The 19,374-nt window shown below is 42.4% G+C and overlaps 1 protein-coding gene across 1 annotated transcript in view; it reads right to left on the reverse strand.

Moving 5' to 3' along the window:
* The window catches only part of AGPAT3 (1-acylglycerol-3-phosphate O-acyltransferase 3), an 81,953-nt gene that overhangs the window by 43,951 nt on the left and 18,628 nt on the right, over positions 1–19,374 (reverse strand). The window contains exon 2 of the mRNA XM_033051535.1: positions 1,159–1,278. The gene's annotated coding sequence lies outside the window, so the exon portion shown is untranslated. The remainder of the gene's footprint in view (positions 1–1,158; positions 1,279–19,374) is intronic.

Consider the following 19,374-nt stretch of genomic DNA (forward strand, 5'->3'; position numbering starts at 1 on the left):
GCAAAAACATTTTACACAACCAGTTTTGAAAGCAGCTGGTCACCATGACACTGGGACAAGGCTACTTAAATAAATCAATCTGCTGGGTGTCCCTCCACACACCAAAGCTGCAGGCACTCAGCCAGGTTCAGCTGCACCAGCCAATTTTTGGGGGGTAAAATTTTTGACCCAAGAATATTTTGGGTTTGCAGGAAGTGTCTACTTGCCCACCTAATGAGCTGGGATCAATGCTTTCACTTCCACTACAGCAGGAAAATGTACATCTTAAAGGGATGTAACTTTGCACAGGGTCAGTACATGCCCTGAACACAGATTTGGGTTGACCCAGTATGTGCTGCTTTATGAACCACAGCTTTGAGAAGTATCTCCAAACAAAATAACATCTTTAGTGAGACTACTTGTCCTACAATAGACATTGAAAGGTGATAAAATACCAAAGCAATAATTTAGGTCTTTGCAAAATCACCAAGATTAAGTTATTTTCTTGCAAAAAAATCTACTAATAGCTCCTGAAGGGGCAGGGTATCAGAGATCATCATTAAAGTGTCAACATCTGACAGTAACCACAGGTTTTAAGATCCTGTCCTGAAAAAACTGCTCTGCTGCTGTGTCAGTGGGGTCTCAGCAGTTTTTCACTTTCCCTGTCACTGTTTGTAGGACACACTACAAAAAAAGGCAAAAAGTAGGAAGCTTGCTGATAGATTTAACATTTTCACAGCTGGTTATTGGATAAAATTTAAAGCTGTTCAGATTAAAGGCAGCCTAAGATGACCCAGTCAGCATTGATGAGATTTCTATGAACCCCATAAAGGAGGTCCTTTGAGCACTTTAAGGGCATAGTTCCCCTTCTTCTACATTTAAGGAAGGAGGAGACAGATAAATATTTCCAGAGCCCCACAGAAGTTTATTTGTGGTTAAATCCCTGCTACAACGATTAATGACCAGCAGATACAGCATACAGCAAAAGCAACAAGTCAAGTGCTGATTTCATTCCTAAACTGAAATTCTCCAAGTGGGAGACTTCTGACACCTCTCCCAGCAGGTCAGGCAGCTCTGTGAAAAGAACAGGATTTGCACACCCATTTTTGTTTTTACCCCAAAAGCACATTGCTACAGACAAAACACAAATACAGGAAAGTGGGGGAAGATTTCTTTCTTACCACCACTGGGGACCACTTCTGGCACCTGGCAACACTCAGAGCAGCAGCAGAATCCCCATCTCCTCCCTCCAGGGAAGTACCACTGCTTATGTCTCAAGAGATTTGCTTTCTCATTTGCCTATAAGCAAAAAGAACATTCTCCAGTGAATGAAGGTGAAAATATACTTTGTTTAGAAGCAAAATGCAATGCAAATGAGCAGCTGGCAACCCAGGTAATGAATAACTCGAACACTTGTTACTAAAATTATGAGTCTTCTTCCTTTCTCTGAAGAAAAAAAAACCGTACTTGATCTTTCTTCACATATATATTACTACACTCAGCTCCACAGGTACCAACTGCTATTGCTTTCAGAGGGACAAACTGGCACATGTCTGTGAAATTAAAAGCAAACGTTCTAAATTTACCACTAATAGTGAAATTGCAGCTTCTATTCAGACAGGAGCAAGGGCTTGCATACACAAGAACTAGCCTACTTTTCCTGGCTTTACTAATCAGCATAACAAAAGGTTATTTTATTTCTCTTACCTCCAAACCCTGTCTTGAGAGAAGTTAGTGAAAAGGAAGTAGAAGCAATTATCTGCTCTCAGAACACACACTTAATCCCTATATTTTATTAAGAGTGTTTTTTATGATCCTGAAGCAATTAAGCTAATCATTATTTAATTTTAGATTACTGAACTGGAGATTTACTTCAGACACCAGCTCACTTTCCACATAATTTAGTCTCAGTAATTAGAGATGTACTTTACCCAGAGGTGGCTTGTTTAAAGCATGTTATCTAATTTCACAAGCCTCACACCATCAAAGTTTCATGAAGAAATCTACAACCCAAACTTCAAAAATGATAAAAGCCCCAAAGACACTCAGATTTACCAGACTACAAACCTGTTTTTCCTTATTAAAAGAAAAATAAAATAATAATTCTCCAAACACGTGGCCAGCAAGTTAATGTATCACAAAAGCGAGCACAAAGCATTTCTATAACCCAGCACTCCTTTAGCAGGTTGTTAGAACAAAGAGTGCTCCTCTCACATGAATCACTTCATTTATACCTTATTTTAACCAGGATATAATGTCTGCAAATATAAATGTTTGATTAGGACACCCAGCAGGCTCCTGCCACAGGATGTAAGCAGTGATGAAATGCTCAACACTTAAAGAATTCTGTGACAGTGTTATCAGAGGAACAGAAACAGGGAGGTTCATACTGCACACACAGACCCTGGACATGATGCCATTGGAAAACTGCTCAACTCCAACCTGCTTCAGACCAAACTGTGTTGAAGAAACCAGGTAACACCATTTATCCTGGTAGCTCCTGCCCCCCAGCTCAGCTTTATTTCTGCAGACAGGTAATGCCAGTCCATCCAGGCTGGGACATTGTCCAAGGTCAGTTTTATGGTTAAACGCATTTCCTGGCTTTTGGAAGGGCATCATCTTCCACCCCTGCCACTACAGAGAAGGAAAACATGACCAGGCAAACATCTGAAAAACACACACTGCTTTTTGGACCTTTTTACCTCCTAAATCCTCCAACAAAACCAACACATGCATCTGCTCAACACTCAACTAAAAGTGTATTCAAAAACTGTATTCAAAAAAAACCCTCTAAAAATGCAGAAGAAGCAGATTCATTTCAAGACTTTAGTGCCAGTACTTTTATGAACCAGTTTGACTTGCCACGTACAAGAAAGGCTACAGAACTCATCAGCAGCATGTGAGATTTCAGCAAAGACTGACTAAGAAGAATCAGAACATGAAGCTACAAAGAGGTCATAACAAGGCAGGTTGGTTATTGGGAGTGTGTTCAAAATAAATACAAGTCTCAGCTATCTGGATATTCAACAAATATACTTCTCCATGTGGTATCACACTAAAAGTGTAAATTGGAGACAGAGGAATTGTGACAGCAGTAAAGATTCTGCCCAAAAGAGATGGTGCCTGACAGCACAGAAGGAAAAATTTGGAAGTAAGTGATGAAAAGACAAACCCCAACAATCAGTCTTGTGGTTCATTTTTAACTGATTCATGGCTTGCATACCAAAAAGAAAAAAAAAAAGGATAATTATGGCAGCTGGTGACAAAACTGGGAAGCAATCTGAAATGTAGGTGCAGTGAGGTGTTATCACCACAGGCACCATGGCCATGAAGAATGCAGCCACAGGGCTGGGATGCAATTGCTCCTCATAAAGACAACCACTAGGAAGGGAAATAAACCACTTCAGGCAGAAAAAGGCTGCAGAAACCAGAACAAACAGGTATCAGTTGGTCAAGAGTAAGTTCAGGCTTGAATCCCTAAGAATAGCAAAGCTCAGGGAGAAGTTTTTGGTGACAATAAACCTACATGTTTAAGGAAGCCCTATTATGACACATTACCAGCTTTCTTTAGCTCCAACTATCTTTGTAGCTGCTCCATCTAAATATTCATCAAAGGATCTATGAAAGTATCACCAAAAGCAGGTGGTTCAGTTGTCAGTGCTGGTGGGGGAAGGTGATACTGTGAATTACAGAGCTGAGGGGAAGCTTATAGGCTGAAGGAAAAAAAAATTACCATTACATTTCTGCAAACCTATATAACAAACAAACACTGCTAAATTTAGAATAACAACATTAGCAATTTTGTTTTCATTAAAATCCACAAATGCAACTATGGCAATAAAAAGTATTCATTAAAAAAGCTCAGCACATCATGAGCAGTATCTCATCCTGCTTCCCATTATCCCACAACAAAGGGAGCCTTAAAACCAACACAACACAAGTTGAGCTGCTCCTTGGAGCAAGCACGTTCTCTGGTCTTGGAGCAAATCTTGAAAACTCCTCCATGGGCTATCAAAGGGATCTTTGCCTTTTTCACTGCCTGTGTACAGTCACTCTCATGCAGACATTTTACTAAAATTGATAAAACTGAGGTCAAAGCTCCCAGAATGAAAGAGTGCAAGTGGTAAGAGAATAATTTCTGGTTCAAGACTGAAGCACAGCAGCGTTATGCAAGAGAACAGGATCTGAAAGCCAGCTTTGATCTGGCACTGTTCATTGTACTGGTGCCTGCTAAGAGGTACCTGAGCCCCAAAGAATGAGAGAGGAGCTCTTCCCATTTGAGATCCTCATCTTCCTCACTTGGAAAAAAAAACGTATTGAGATATATATATGTGTATATATATATAAAACACCATGTACTGGGCACTGCAAGCTGTATCAAATTGCTTTTCTGATGTCTTCTAAAATGGAACAAACAGATTTAGGCAGTACATTGAGGATGAGAGTCACATTTAAGCAAGCACGCACAATTATTTTTCCATTTCCAACAGTCCTGCAATTAAATATAAATGTGCATGCACTTCAACACATGGTTTCTTTCTTGCACAGTACCTTGCACTGAATTCAATATAACCTTCAAACCCATGTTTCCATTAGCTACTTTGTGATACCACAGCTTTGAAAATACTCTCAGTGCTCCAACATTTACGGCATACAAGACTCAGAAGTGGCCACACACAGTTCAATCTTCAGCATCATCTCACAAGGAGAACATCTCATTCCTTTTTATTTCCTCCACTCCTTCTTTCCTTTCTCTTAAATAATTTATTAAAACTACTGAAAGTATTTTCTGGTCAGCTTTCTTCCTCATTATAGGAAGCATCAGTATCTTTGAATCCCTGGTTCCTCTGGTTCCACAGCTTGGTTCCATCTTCTATATAATAACCTGATATTGATGGACTAATGTCAGAGGGAAAAGGGGAGGGGGGAAATGATAATGTATTTTTAATCCCAAGTTGGATTTCTCCCTAGATAGCAAAGCTGATTTCATAGCATGCCCCTCTCTCAATGTCTTCATGGAATCATCCATCACTGACAGAATGACTTAAAGAAATTCCTTCTGCTACCATCCTACAACTGTAACCATCACCTCTCAGAAAGAGAGCCTCCAAAAAAAACCACTGCCCTAAAGATAACTGGAAATTATTGACTTGAAGGCACTTTCAGAAAAGGTGTCAGCAAGGAATGATGGGTGTACAACAAGGAATCCAAAATCCATAACTGACCTGTGAAACCTTTTTGCCATGGCTGTCAGAGGTGGTGTAAGTAGAGTGAAAAGAGAACTGGAATCCTGAATGACACAGAAATGGCAGAGCAAACACCAGTCACTGTGTTGACTGTAAATCCTTCAGTAAGGAAATCCATTATAAACCAGATTACTGACCACTAGATGGACCAACAACAGACAAATTCTCTCCTTCCCAAGATGGACATTAGACTTCTTCAGCAAACAAAGTTATTCATTTTCCATTGCAACTTGCAACCAAGCCCTTCAGTTTTGAGCTTCTCTCTAAGCCAAGATAAGCAAGAATGAAATGGGTGAATGTATCTGCAGCCTTGTAATTCCACAAAGTTCTGTGTTCACTCATCAGAACTTGAGCACCAGCAGCCCATCAGCTCCATCTAACTCTGTTCCAAACCATGTGGAGCCAGGGCTCTGATGGATGAACATCTGGAGCAGGCTCAGCTGTGGCAGCCTAGAACATTACAGTAATTTCATGATTATAAGGCGCACATTACAACACAGAGTGTGATAAAAGGTATCTGTTCTATCACCATCTGTTGAGGGTGGGGGCAGTGATCCTGATCTCCCTGGGAGATATTCTGCTAATGGGCCATCCATTGAAACCAGGCAGGGCATTGTTCTTTATCTTTTCACAACCCATCCTTCCTCCAGCCAGTCATTTTCTGCTCATGGCCATTGAGTCCCACTGTGGGCACTGATAAAATTACTGCATCCCATTGGGAGTTGCTCCAGCCAGGGGGAAGAGCCCAACATTTCTTACCAAGATAAAAACAGAGGCTTTGGGACACTAAGGGAGCCCCTTTCTCCACTGCACTCCAGAGGAAAACCGGATTTCTCCACATCACCACTGGAGCTCCGGAGGGAAACTGCACCTTGTACAGGAGCACTGCTCCAACTGAGCCACATCTGTCACTGCAGGAGGATGCAGCCACCATGGAATGGGACTGCTGCCAACACCCTGCCTGACGGGTGTCAGGCTTGTACTCTGACTGTGTCAGGGTTTGGGGTTTGTTTCTTTGTAGTGCTGTATTTCTATTTTAATTTCCCTAGTAAAGAACTGTTATTCCTAATTCCCATATCTTTGCCTGAAAGCCCCTTGATTTCAGAATTATAATAATTTGGAGGGAGGGGGTTTACATTCTCCATTTCAAAGAGAAGCTCCTGCCTGTCTCAGCAGACACCTGTCCTCCAAACTAAAACAGCAACTTTTCGTTCTTTGTCCATATATAAGCCGCACCTGATTATAAGCCGCACTTTGGGTTCGGACCAAAATTTTAGTCAAAATGGTGCGGCTTATAGCACCCACCACAGTTGCTCCAACCCACAGCACAGTGTCACTTTAACCCTGTGAAGGTGGGTCCTTATCATGACTCTTATTTATTTTCTATAGGCAAACAGCACTGTAATTTTCCAGCTGTGAACTGCTGGGGCTGAAGCTGCTGCACATGGTCCTTTGGCAACACCTGGAGGAGGAGGAGGTGATGTCTGAGGTCACTGCAGCAGGTCTGATACAACTCTGGTCCAAGTTGAAGAGGCTGAATTATTCTTGGTGAAAGAGGCTGTAATTCTCCTTTTACTAGAGCCCAGAATCAAGGTAAGTCCTCAGCCAGTTGTCTCAGTACAGCACTACAGTGCTGGAAAACTTCCAGCTCACTCCCAGTTTCAGATGGGACACAATTTCAAACACAGGACAGGAAAACATGGCCATGAAGCTGGGAAAAAACACAGCTGCCCTAAGCAACCAGGGCAAAACATCTGTGAACCAAGGGAAGTGTGCCCTGTGCTGGGAAATCTAATCCCAGTTACAGTCCAGACAGGTTTACTCCCAAGAGTAAATTCTTCCAGCCTTGCAATTTCTTACAGCCTGGTTAGCTCTGAGGGTTTCCCATGACTTATCCCTGATTAAAGGCCTGCATGAAAGACAGCATAAGAGAATAAGTGTAAGAGGGGAATTTAAGCAGGCTTAGCCAAGGTTTCTGCATTTCCTTGTATTTGAGAATGCTTGGGAGTTTAGATGGGTTTGTTAATGAAATGTAAATTGTGAATAAATTTTGAATTGGATGCAAGCTCACCCACAAAAGCGTTGCCTAAATTGACTTCTGGGAAGGAGTAGGCTCTGAAAAAGGACCTAAATTATTTTTTAATTGATCATTAATAGTACACTTTTTCTTTCTTATTTCAATATATAATGTAAGTCTGTCATGTTCAGAGTAATTCTAAGAATTGTTTTTTCCTTTTAAACACTGGAATACTCTTTTACTTAGAATAAGCCCATTATAAAAAATGTTTATGGTAGCAGCAGAATACAGAGCTATGTAAAGCACAGCCTTCCACAAAAACAAGGAGAGGTGCTGTAATCAGCACTGAAATACTACAGAGAGATGCCTGAGTGGAGAGAGTGTGGGACAGGACATACACAGGAATGATCTGCAGGGTAAGGGATAAGCTTAACTTACTAATTTCTCCTCCCCTTTCACTTTTTGTTAAATAACAAACAATAACAAAAAAAAAAAAAAAATCAGTTGCAAACATCCTTCCTCTGGCTTCCATCCCTCCTCACCATTTCCTCTGGCTGACCTTTGTAACAGCTCATCTCTTTCACTCCAGTGGTCTCTGCCACCTTCATTTTGTGCCCTGCCTCAAACTCAAGGGCTGAGGGTCCCTGAACTGCCCCAGGTGCTGCATCAGCTTTTCTGCTATTGCTGTGATGTCTTCTTTGGTGTGCAATAGATTTATAGGCAGCTTTTAGAGCTGTAGGTCTTTAAGTGGACTTCAGTCAGGAAAAAAAAAAAAGCCCAAACACAATTCTTTATAATTACCCAGTAACAAGAAGCAATTGATCATTAACTTTCACGCTCTGATCTTCCACAAGCAGACTTTCCACTTACTCCAAATTAATCATTTCCTTAGGAACTCCCAGGCAAAGGTAACAGGAAGGGGCTATCTCATGGGATTTAAGAATTACAGCAAGTCTTTGGCAGAAATACCTTTCCTGTACCAGCTCTGAATCTGTAAGGTTCCAAAATGAAAATCTCTAGGTGAAGTGTCAGTGAGATCAGGATTAAAACTCTCAGCCACCTGTACATCCCAGCATGCCAGACTCACATCACCTTGAGCTCACCCACACCCTTTCCCAGTCTACTTTAAGCCCCCTTTAGCAAGAGACTGGGTCATAAGTCAAGCAGGTTTGGCTAAAAATATCCCCCTGCACTGTCCCTGGTCTGCCTCACTGTCATCCACCTCACCTGGACATCATCCAAGAGACAGCCACATCCCAGCACAAACCCGTTTGGAGCTCAGGGATCCTCCTCTTCAGGAGTTTTTATTCCCCCTGGTTAGATGAACTACCAATATTTCTGTTTATTCACTATTCATAATTTGAACTTGATTGAAATTAAAAGGCTCTAAAAAGGCAATCTAGTTAAGAACTTTAATGAAGAGCACTTTAGAAATAAAATCTATTATAAAGCACTTAAACTAATGAAAGCTGCTCCCTGTCCAAAATCCTTAGCATTCTGCACTAAGAAGGTAAAAGTCTTTTAAAGAAACCTTTAAAATTGTGAACTGCTACAGGTAAGATCTGAAGAGGCAACAGTGAAACAAGCTACATTTGCTGTCATATCTTATTCCAGAACAAATCAAGGAAAAAAACAGTTTAATACACCTCTATCCTGAGAAAAATAATAATATTCTTTGTTATGGGTAAAGTAATTTCATAGTGAATGAGATGATAATTTTGAATGCATCCCCTCTTGAGGTTCTCAGAAAAATTATATCTCTGCAGACTCATGCTATAGATATTCATACTCATACCAGGGAACAGTGTCTAATAATAAAATAACAATAAAAAAATTAAAAATACAATTGTCAGTAGAGCTTACAGTGGAGGTAGAGAAGGCCTAGCTCACCTTCTGTAGGACTTGTACACTGAGGCCTTAAACAATCTTTTTTCTCCTTGTTTATACAAGTGAAGTTTTTTTAATACCATCTTAATAGCATTTTAAATTAACCAGAAATATACATAAATAATAGATTTCCAGAAGCCTGATGAGGCTTGCAATCTAAAATAAAAATGTAATTATCTTTACACTATCCTACCTTGGTCAAACACAGCCAGAGAGTAAATTTGGTTAAAAGCAGAGGAGGGGGGAAAAAGGAAACCGAGTCAAACAGAAGAGACAGCACAGGAGACAAAACCCCTCGTGATCAAAGGGTGACACAGCATGGAATCTGTGAATTTATGAACCTTGCAGAGCTGGGGAGCAGCCCTGCCAAGGGTCTGTCCATGCTCCTCCCCACCTGTGACAGGCAGAGAAAACCTCACCAGAGCTCCCAGCCTGCCCAGCCAGGGCTGGCACGGAGCCCCAGCACTCCCCAGCGTGACTGAAGCAGGTGCCAGCTATTTTTATGTCCAAACTGCAGTTTGCATCTGACCTGTTCCCCACTTTGAAGCCAGGAGCAGCCACAGCAGCTCTGGGAAGGCAGAGGGATGTGCTCCCATCTTGGAGGAAGGGTGGCTATGGATGAGCAGGAATAACCCTGGACTGGTCTGCAGGAATGGTCAGCTCCAACCAGCATCAACCAGCATAAACCACTATCTGTGTGATGCTGCACAACCCAAATGCCCAAAAGGCTGAGCCCTCACCCCCCACACACCACAGCACCCACCCCTGACAGCCCCAGGTGATGGGGGGGATCTCACTGCTCCTGGATGCTGAAATGTCTGCACAGCTTGTAAATAAAGGAACGTGGCACTCAACTCTTCCATTTCAAAGGGCACTGAAGTAATAATGTAAACTTAACCTGATTTGGAAGTGTTAGCTGATTCAGCAGTTCACTCTCACACTGCAGATCTCAAAGGACTACGTGGAACAGAATCAAGTGGCCAAGTATGTGCAAGGAGTTGTGTCCACAGCAGATCATCTGCAAATTGAGAATTGCTTGAAAATCCAGCTCAAGTAAGTCATTCTCCTGCCATGAAAATCTCAGCTTCTAGGATTAGAGACCTTTTGGAAGATCATTTGTTCCCTCATCTCAGTTTAAAGGATGCCAGAATTACTGTACCCCAGACTGTAACTGAAGCCATTCAGCGAAAACACCTTTCCTATCAAAGGACCATCTTTTCAGTGAGATCCATTACATATCTCAGGGTTTGACTGAAGTATTTAGTGCCCTTTTTTTTCCCCATAAAAGAAGAGAGCTGAACAGTCTTCTAATCTTCGAGATCATAAATGCCCAGCTTCTCCAGCTGCAGTAATTAAACCAACGTCTCATTCCATTACCCACATCAAGTCTCTTCCTCAGCATCTGCTCTATTCCCACACTGCACTCTTCAATCAAACCAAGATTAGCTATTTTCTAAGATCAGCTGACTTGTCTGTCCCTCAAGACATCATTGGAGCCAAAAGGATTCTGAGAAGATATGATGCATCTTGCTAAATATCCAAAAGGTCTCTTATAAAGGGGGAAAATAAAAGTAGACGTCAATGCAAGTGGTTATTTTTAGCATCTGAGTTGTTCTATATTTATTCCTTTATGTCTTTCTAAAAAAAGCCCAATCTCTGATGAAGCATCAACATAAAATACAGTCTGCTGGGAAGTCTGCTTCTCACTCCTGGCTCCTGAGCACTGCAACAAGTACATCACACTGCCCATCCAACCACACAAGTTTAAGGGTGCACACAGAACAATGCTTTGTCACTTCCAAAAATGTCTTAAAACAACCCAAACCCCAAGACCAACCCATCCCATCCACACAGAAAGCAAACTCCTCATTATCTGTCATTCTGATTAGATGCCACTCTTCACACTCAAGTTTAGAAATTAAATATTTCTAGTTGTCTAAACCCCCCAAAAAGCCCTCAAGACATCTTGTGAGTTACTTGTTAAAAACAACACAATTCCAGGACACATCATACTGCAACCAACCCTTAAGCAGTAGCACAGCTTGTACAAATACTCAGACTATAAAAGACTACTTAATCTCTTCCTTATTCTCTTCCCTTACAGCTTTTACCTTCTTGCCCTGAAGACTCCTGGCCCTCTACCTCCAATAAATTTACCCCAACAACCTCGTGACTCTGACCTTATGCAAATTTTGTTTTCAAGGACAAAATACAGTTAATCAAAAGGTGTGGTGTGGCTTATTTGTTTGGGAAGAGATAGGTCAAATGAACAGGAAAAGCAGAACTGTGTCAAGTAAACTGCTGCTAGTTGCAGTAAACTTTCATAAAAAAAAGAAAATAATTTAAGACAGGGTCTTATATTAACAAAACTGGGAAAAACACTTGCATTTTGAAGCTAACAGTATTTTAATTTTCTGTTCTAGAAAGACAGCTGTTATCTAGCCATAGCTATTTCAGATTTTTGCATTATGCTAGGTACCCATTGAAACAGCAGGAGTTGGAAAATGGGATGGGGAAAGACAACACATACCCCTGTGGATTAACTTGAAATCTCCCTCTCCTCTGACCTTGAAGAACTCTGTCTTCCTTCCAGGTATTCCCTACCTGCAAGACAGACATGTCCCACCACTCAGCTGTGCCCTTCAAGCATTTTACCAACTGGCATTACCTACACACTGCCAGCTCTCTGATCCCAGGTAAACAACAGATGGTTGAGGGACTCCAGAGCATGAAACCATGCTCAGCACACACACTGCTGTCAGATGAACAGCTTTGGTCAGTGGCAGGTTATTGCTACCTTCATGCAGTGCAAATCACCCAAATCAGAGATTTCCCACCAAGGTAGGAGTATGGATCTTCAAAAAATTATACATTTTCCAAGTTAAAAACAAACATTCCCTAATTACCTTGATCTCGGACTGACCTTTGTATATTTGCCTACAAAGACCTTGCTCTACCTAACTGTTGCACTATGGAAGCCAGAATGACTCCAGGTTAATTTTAAAACAAGCTGTTCTGAAAGCTTTTAACTGAGCAAACCCACCTAACTCTCCTAACTTGTTGTGAAAAATTTTTCCCTACTGATTAAAATGTTTCCCATGCAGCTGTGATTTCATTTTTGTCTTCTGCAGAAAACTGAAGACAAGAAAAAGCTAGTTTGAATTCAAGGATCCTCTTCTCATAGCAACATAAAATTCACCAAAAAAGGCAGTTCTCTCACTGTTGCTCCTCCTCTACTAATAAAAAAATATTTCTGTATCACTGTAAAGTACCCCAAAGCAAGACAGCAGAAGCATGCAAAACCCTAGTGAGAAATCAGATGCTTTTTATCCTCTCTGATTATTAAAAACAAATAACAGAACGCATTCACTAATACAGACACTTTTCTAAGTTAAAAGTTCATCTATAGCAGGAGGAGCACTTCAGGTTTATTATTATTTCCTAGATTAAAAGCTATTTAGTTCACAAGAAAATTCTGAGGCAGTCTGTCTATTTTTAATGAATTGGATAATCCCTTTTTCAAAATGGATTAAATTCCAGAATAAGCACATCAAGAGAAGTTTGTTCAGAAACCTGCACTGTGAATGGAATGGGGTTTGCCTCTTGGCAACCTTCACTTTTCTATTACGTAGTGCCCAAACTTAGCTGTTTTATGGATTTTGTTAGCATTTGGGTACCACACACAACCTGAAAGGCACAGCCCATTTGTAATTACAGCTGCTCAGACAAACTTCTCAGCTGCCTGATGTGCTCCTCTGAGCAGACCCCAGCTGGTTCTTCAACACAGGCCACAAACACAAACCTCCCAAGGACACAAACAACCAAGGGAGTCACTCCCTGGACCAGCCATGCTGTAATCAAGAGCACACCAGGGACAAAAATAGCTTTTTTCAGAGGAATTAAGACTGCAACATGACCTCTGGCACCTGCCCCTGCTATGAGAAGGTGGAAAACCAACAAGGAAGTCCAGTAAGAACACATCCAAGTCCCAGCCATAGCCAGCATCAATCGTAGTAGCCAAACAGAAGGCACTTTGCACTTTTATAAGTAATGCACTTTAATATTTGATGTTAACCACTATTTCTGCAGCTCTCAGTCCTTTGTGATCTGCTTTGCCTTCCAGACTGTGTGCCATTTCTCTTTCCTCAATATTTGCCCTGCCTTCTGTGATCTTCCTCATTATTGCTGAACACCACCCCTATTTTCAGCTTTATTTTGTATCATCCTGATTCAAAATGCCCTTTCCCAAAACAAAGATCCAATCTCCTTTATGAGACAGAACCATGGTCTGTTGGTTTATACTGCCTTCCAAATAATCCTGCCCTAAATCCCCCTAGGCACACTTGGGATATGGGACACCTGGGTGGGTTGTGCTCACTGCTTGTCCTCATCCTAAAATCTCCAGGCACCACTGCCTTCCCTCAGCAACTTCTTCCCTTGAGATGGCAACAGCTCACAGAGGTTTTGATAAATTTGCCTTCCCTTCCCCAGCCTAACAAAGCAGAAACACCACTCCAAGTCTCAGTGCCCTAAAGCCCATTGCCATTGAGGTCTCCTCTCCTCAAGGAAGGTGACAGAAGGCACAAACCTGGATAGGAGGAAGATCCCAGCAAAAATGCTGTACAGGATAATCAAAAGGGACAAAAGATTGGTTGATCTGAGTGCACACACAAGCATGAAAACATGGGGAGGGCAGGTCAAGCAGATGCAGGATCCATCTCTTTCATTTCATTCATCAGTGCTCACACACCAATAAGTCACAGCACAAAGTTTGGTTCCCTGTTCCACTATGTGTGTTCCAAGACACTGATCACAATGGTCCTCCTCTGTGACAGTGTCTTAGATGAGCCCCATGCTGGGTACCCCAGCTTTTTGAAGCAGATGTGTGAAATTACATCCTGAGCATCCACAGCAGCCACCTGTGACTCACAGAACCCTGCAGATATTTGCATCCAGCCTCTTGTGCCAGCAGAACCAGGCAGCACATCCCACCTCCATCAGGCAAGATATGAGGTCCTGGCCTGGAAATATCTTTCCATGGGCTACAGTCAGCAGGACTAGCAAAGAGCTGCCCCACTGTTTATTTAACAGCACCAGGCTGCAATCAATACTGCCTGGGGATCCACAGAGGGAAAAGGCCCAGGTTACCTTGCTGGTAATTCCCACTACCTGGAGATAAAATGACTGGAGACATCCTTGGAATCCTTGACCATAACCACACCCAGACCAGACTTGCTCACCCTAGCTTACAAGTTGTAGGGACTTGAGTTCACAAGACTTTACAGGTGACAGTCACTCTTCTGAGCAAGGCCTGAGCTGCTAAAATTCCATTCAAGGACCATTCCATTCCATCCATGCAGAGATGCTGTAGCACAGGGTGGAAGAAGGCTCTGGCTATGCCTCTTCTCACAGTAAAACTCCAGTGCCTGCTCCTTATCATTTCACATACTGAGAGGAATGGCATCCAGCTGGACCTCTGGTTTCCTCCAGAGAGCTCTGCAGCACATGCACAGAAGGATGGTCAGCCAAAGGAGCAGGGCCCATCAAATGTAAAGGACATGAAGAGGACAGAGCAAGTAAAACTGAACTCTCCTGGCCTGCTGCTGCTGCACTGCACAAGGGGTTAAAGCAGATACAGCCACTCACCTTCCCTGGCAAAGGGATCCTGCCCTTGTGGAGAAAAATCCACAGAGAAGCTCCAAAATCCCAGCCAAAGCCCAGCATTGGCACTGAGGGGATGAGAGGACTTCTGCTAAAAAGCATTATAAGAATTACAAGCCACACTGCAGAGTACAGTTCTGTTGCTTGATGGTTTGTTTGTCTTTATAAACTTTTGCTTCAGGTATCTGATGGGCAGGTAAATTTTCAATCTTCCTTACAATATGTACCTTTCTCACTGTGGCTATAATCCCCACAGCTACTAGAAAAAACAGGGATTAGCATGTCTGTTTGAACTACTGATAAAGACAGAAAAGCAGTCCACATAGCCCTTTGATTTCCAGCTTGAGCAATATCCTGAGTCTGAACATTTCACATGGGTGTATTTTTCCCCCCTTCCTCCTCCAAACACGACATTCAAACACCCAGAGGTTATCAAACACAGAGCCAGTATTAACCAGCCTCTCAGGATATGAATCCCATGGGCTCAGGGCAAATTGCTGAAGCCTGTTTCTTCTTCACTGGACTCTGTGCTGATTCACAAGCCACATGAAGGGCTCAAGGCAAGGGCAGGACTCCACTGAGACACGCACCCTGCCAGGCAAGGCAACCAATGCTACAGTCCTCACCATAATTTTTTTCAATTTATCTTTTTTTAGAGAATTGTCTTCTTGTGCCCCAGAGCAGCCAGAACAGTGCAGCAAGTAACAGCACCACTGCTTTCCAAACATTTCCATTTTACAGCTCACCATGAAGCATCACCCCACACAAGGGCTCTGCTTCAGACATGCACTGAAGATGTCTCTGACCCTCCCTGTTTTCACTGTTCTGGATGAGTACCCAGAACCTACAGAAAGGGGCTATCAGAGGAGATAGGGAAGGTTTCCTTACATCCAGGCTCCCCCTGACATGAGCAACGTGAGGAGCAATATTTTAAGTCAAGTGTGTGTGGAAATCCCAAATCTTCATTAATATCTTAGAGGCTATTATTAGAAATAATTTTTCAGTAATTTCTTGTTCTGTTTCTTTGTTGCTCTGCTCCTGCTCTCTATATAATACATGCTGGCCTATTCTCCAGCCATAAGCACTGAGCCACTGAAATCTGAGAGAAAGCAGATCTCTTATGCACTCACATTATCACCACCTAGATGTAAATCCTCAGTGTTGGCTCCCCAATAGAGAAGAACCAGCTGCAGAACAAAAGGAATATATCTCTCTATCAGGTAGTTCACTTCTCTTATAGGGTTGGACAACAGGGAACAGCCAAACTGGGGGAACAGAGATGAAAGGAATAAAGAAGGTCAGTGTAGGGAACAGACTAAGCAGAACTGGCAGCTGCCTGCAAAAGGGGACCAGAAACAGTTCTACTTCCAAATGGGGTAAACAGGACCCTCAGAAACATGCAGGATAAATCCTTATCAGGGCTGTACATTCATAACGAGTGCCATCCATTCCTGTTCATGTCTGGACAATACTCTCAAGCCTGGGGTAAGGACTAATTTGAGCAGAGCTCTTCACTGGGCTGATGAATCAGCTCTCCAGTGTGCATTCTCCTTAGGGAGAAAAGGGAGAATTGGCAGAGGACAGCACTGCAGAAGACAGCAATACAAGGAAACAGCTGCTGAATTTGATGCAGAAGCAGCCCATCATGTGGGGAACATTTTGGTGCAGTGTTCTTGGCCAAAATCCTCATCCCCAGCACGAAACAAGCACATTCCCGTAGGAAATTCAGGCGTTCCAACTCCAAAATGCTGGCACAGCAAAGCCCAAGGCTCTTGGTACTGCACATGCAAGTAACAGCAGGACAGAAAATACACATGGCAAATATCAAAGGAAACATATCCATGATACTTGGATACTGAGAGGACTGCAGTTGTGTGCACCCAAAAGTGTTGAGTTTGTCACATGCTCACATCTGTATTTCATGAAACCTGTACAAGTTTTTACAGCACCTTAAGGTCCACTGGCCTTAAGTCTGTGCTGTTAACTTCACTCACTCTTTCATAAGATTAAATGCAAAATGAAATTCAAGTTTTTCTATTAAATTATTTTATAAAATCTTTAAGAATCCTCAGAATAAAACAAGAGTACAATGCACCAGGTAGGGCCTTTATACCCTATACATGCTCACTTCCATAGGCAAAAACATCTCCAGGAGAGGCTCCTGCAGGTAAGGGATGCACAATCAGCAGTTCAATTTCCTGCTCTCCATACAAAGGCAAAACCCACCCCTGGAAATGTTCAAGGCCAGGTTGGATGGGGCCCTGAGCAGCCTGATCTAGTGGAAGATGTCCTTACCCATGGCAGGGGTGTAGGAATTAGATGATCTTCAAGGTCTCCTTCCAACCCCTCCCATTCGACCATGCTATTGATGATTCCATGAAGCATGTAGCAAAAATATTACAACTGCAAACGTACATGTGCTCCAAGGGTTCTTCACACAATTCAATCTGTTCCACCAAGCAATTTTTATACTTTGAGGAACAGAAGTGGGTTTATATTCCTATGCCAGACTGACTGGTCCTCTCCTTTTTCTTGGAAGTTGGAAAAAAAAAAACCTTCTCTCAATTCTGTCAGCACAGAGATACAGATCCAACTTCAGAGAACTGCAAGTAACCCGACCTTTTAATTTCTCCTAATGCTTCACATGTGTCCCATCAGTAGCAGACTAACGTTTTCCTTATTTTTCTTTTTCCTGCACAGAAGAAAAGAGCTTTCAGTCTGTGTGAAAGACGATGCCTTGGGCACTCCCCATGGGCCCCTTATTGTTCACTGTAACTCACTTCTCCTGCTGGCAACTGGAGACCCATTCACCAGATTTCTCTGGTGACAGGTATAATAAGAGACAGGCAGATAACTCCTGGTACATCTCTGGACACCTGCTCTCAAAGGGTTTTCTGTTCTGCACACTGGTATTTGAACAAACGTTTGACCTTTCCAAGGAAAGCGCCAGTTTTCCACAGAAAAGCCTTGGTCTGACTGTCAAACTGAAGGGTGGTAAAAAACCACTTGTTCTCCTCAAAGAGCTTCCAGCACTACCTTCATGAATTGAAAAACCAACAGCCTCAAGGACTTATTTCCAGTCCTGCAAAACACAAGGCTGAAAGCAAATAGGGCCTTACTGTTGTAATAAAAATAAAGCTATGACACTCTGTCTATCTATCAGGATTGTAAAAATACAGAGTCCTGTGAAGGAGTCCTGCTGTTTTTTTCATGAGTTTTTTTTCCCATGTGACCAAAAGGTCTGCCTTCCCCCACAAAAGCCTTGACAGGAACCTGGAAAAGCAAAGCAGCAGATTTTGTTTTTAAATTCTAAATGCTGAGCCACTGAAAACTAAGGGAGGGCTCTACATACACAGCAAATTCCTGAGCCCAGTGAGACTCAGGACATGAGATTATTGCTTCCTCCAAAGTCAGCCTGAAGAGTAAAACCATACTAACAGTCTTCTAGTGCTCACTCAATGGCTTTCAAACCAGTCAGTAACTCCACCCAAAAGGCATAAAAATTAGGTCCTGAAGAAATGGTGAAGAGGAAAACATGCACATCAGATTTTGGGACAGTTCTTGAGTGAGGGGAGGAAGAAGCAGACAAAGAAAACTCCACTGGAGAGGCAGGAGAAACAATGTGAGTGAACAAAGATGCTGGATGAAGCTAAAAAACACAGAAGTCACAGAACACAAAGATCAGCATTCCCTGGAACAACTTCCCTAGGGCCAGGATAGTCTTTGTAACTAGTAATTTTTTTAAATCAAGTTTGGAAGCTTTGCTTGGAGGGAAATAACATTTTGCACCCAGATTTATGAGACATGGGATTATCCCTGGGATAATTCCTACACCCTCTAATTCTGGCTTGTGACTTGAGAAGCCAAGGGGTGACTCTGCAAAGGAATCAGGGAATGAAAAGAAAATAAGAGAAAGTCTAGAAAAAGATACAGAGGGAAACAAAGAAACCATACTGATAATGAAGAAGAATGGGTAAAAGCTGCCTAAAAAGATAAATTATGAATACAGTAAGTGGATTTCTTTTAGAAGAAGATGCGTGGGACAAAATAAATGGACAAGACAAAACAATTCTGTGCAGGAAACAATTCTGGGGCTGGAGCAGGGCAAGCAGGGGCCATGAGGGGAAAGATGACAACTTTATTTGCTTTTTCTCTCAGATCACTGAGTATTTAAAGGAAAACTTTTCCAAGCACAGAATTTCCTGTGCCAGAGACAGGGAGCCTGGGTCCAGCTGGCCAGGCAGCACACTGACCAGTGCTGAGCTGAGCAAACACAATGACAACAAGCCAGAAAATGCTACCCATTCACCCTGACCCTTCCAGGTGACAAATCCTCAATGATCCCCTGTCCCAAGCAAAATGTGGGAGCAGATGCTCTTTTAAACTCATTTTCTTCCTTTCCATGCTGCCCTGATCAATACAGCTGTTGTTCATTTACTTGTTTGGAGCTCCCTGACAAGGAGAGCAGCGAAACTTTACCTGGACACCAGCTCTGGGGGGGATCAGATGTGTGCAGGCGTTGTGATCTATGCAGGAGGAAAGGGGACACCAGGAACAGGGACACAAAAGCAAGGGACTGCCCAG

The sequence above is a fragment of the Catharus ustulatus genome, chromosome 2 (assembly GCF_009819885.2).
Source record: "Catharus ustulatus isolate bCatUst1 chromosome 2, bCatUst1.pri.v2, whole genome shotgun sequence".
In the NCBI taxonomy this organism is placed as follows: Eukaryota; Metazoa; Chordata; class Aves; order Passeriformes; family Turdidae; genus Catharus; species Catharus ustulatus.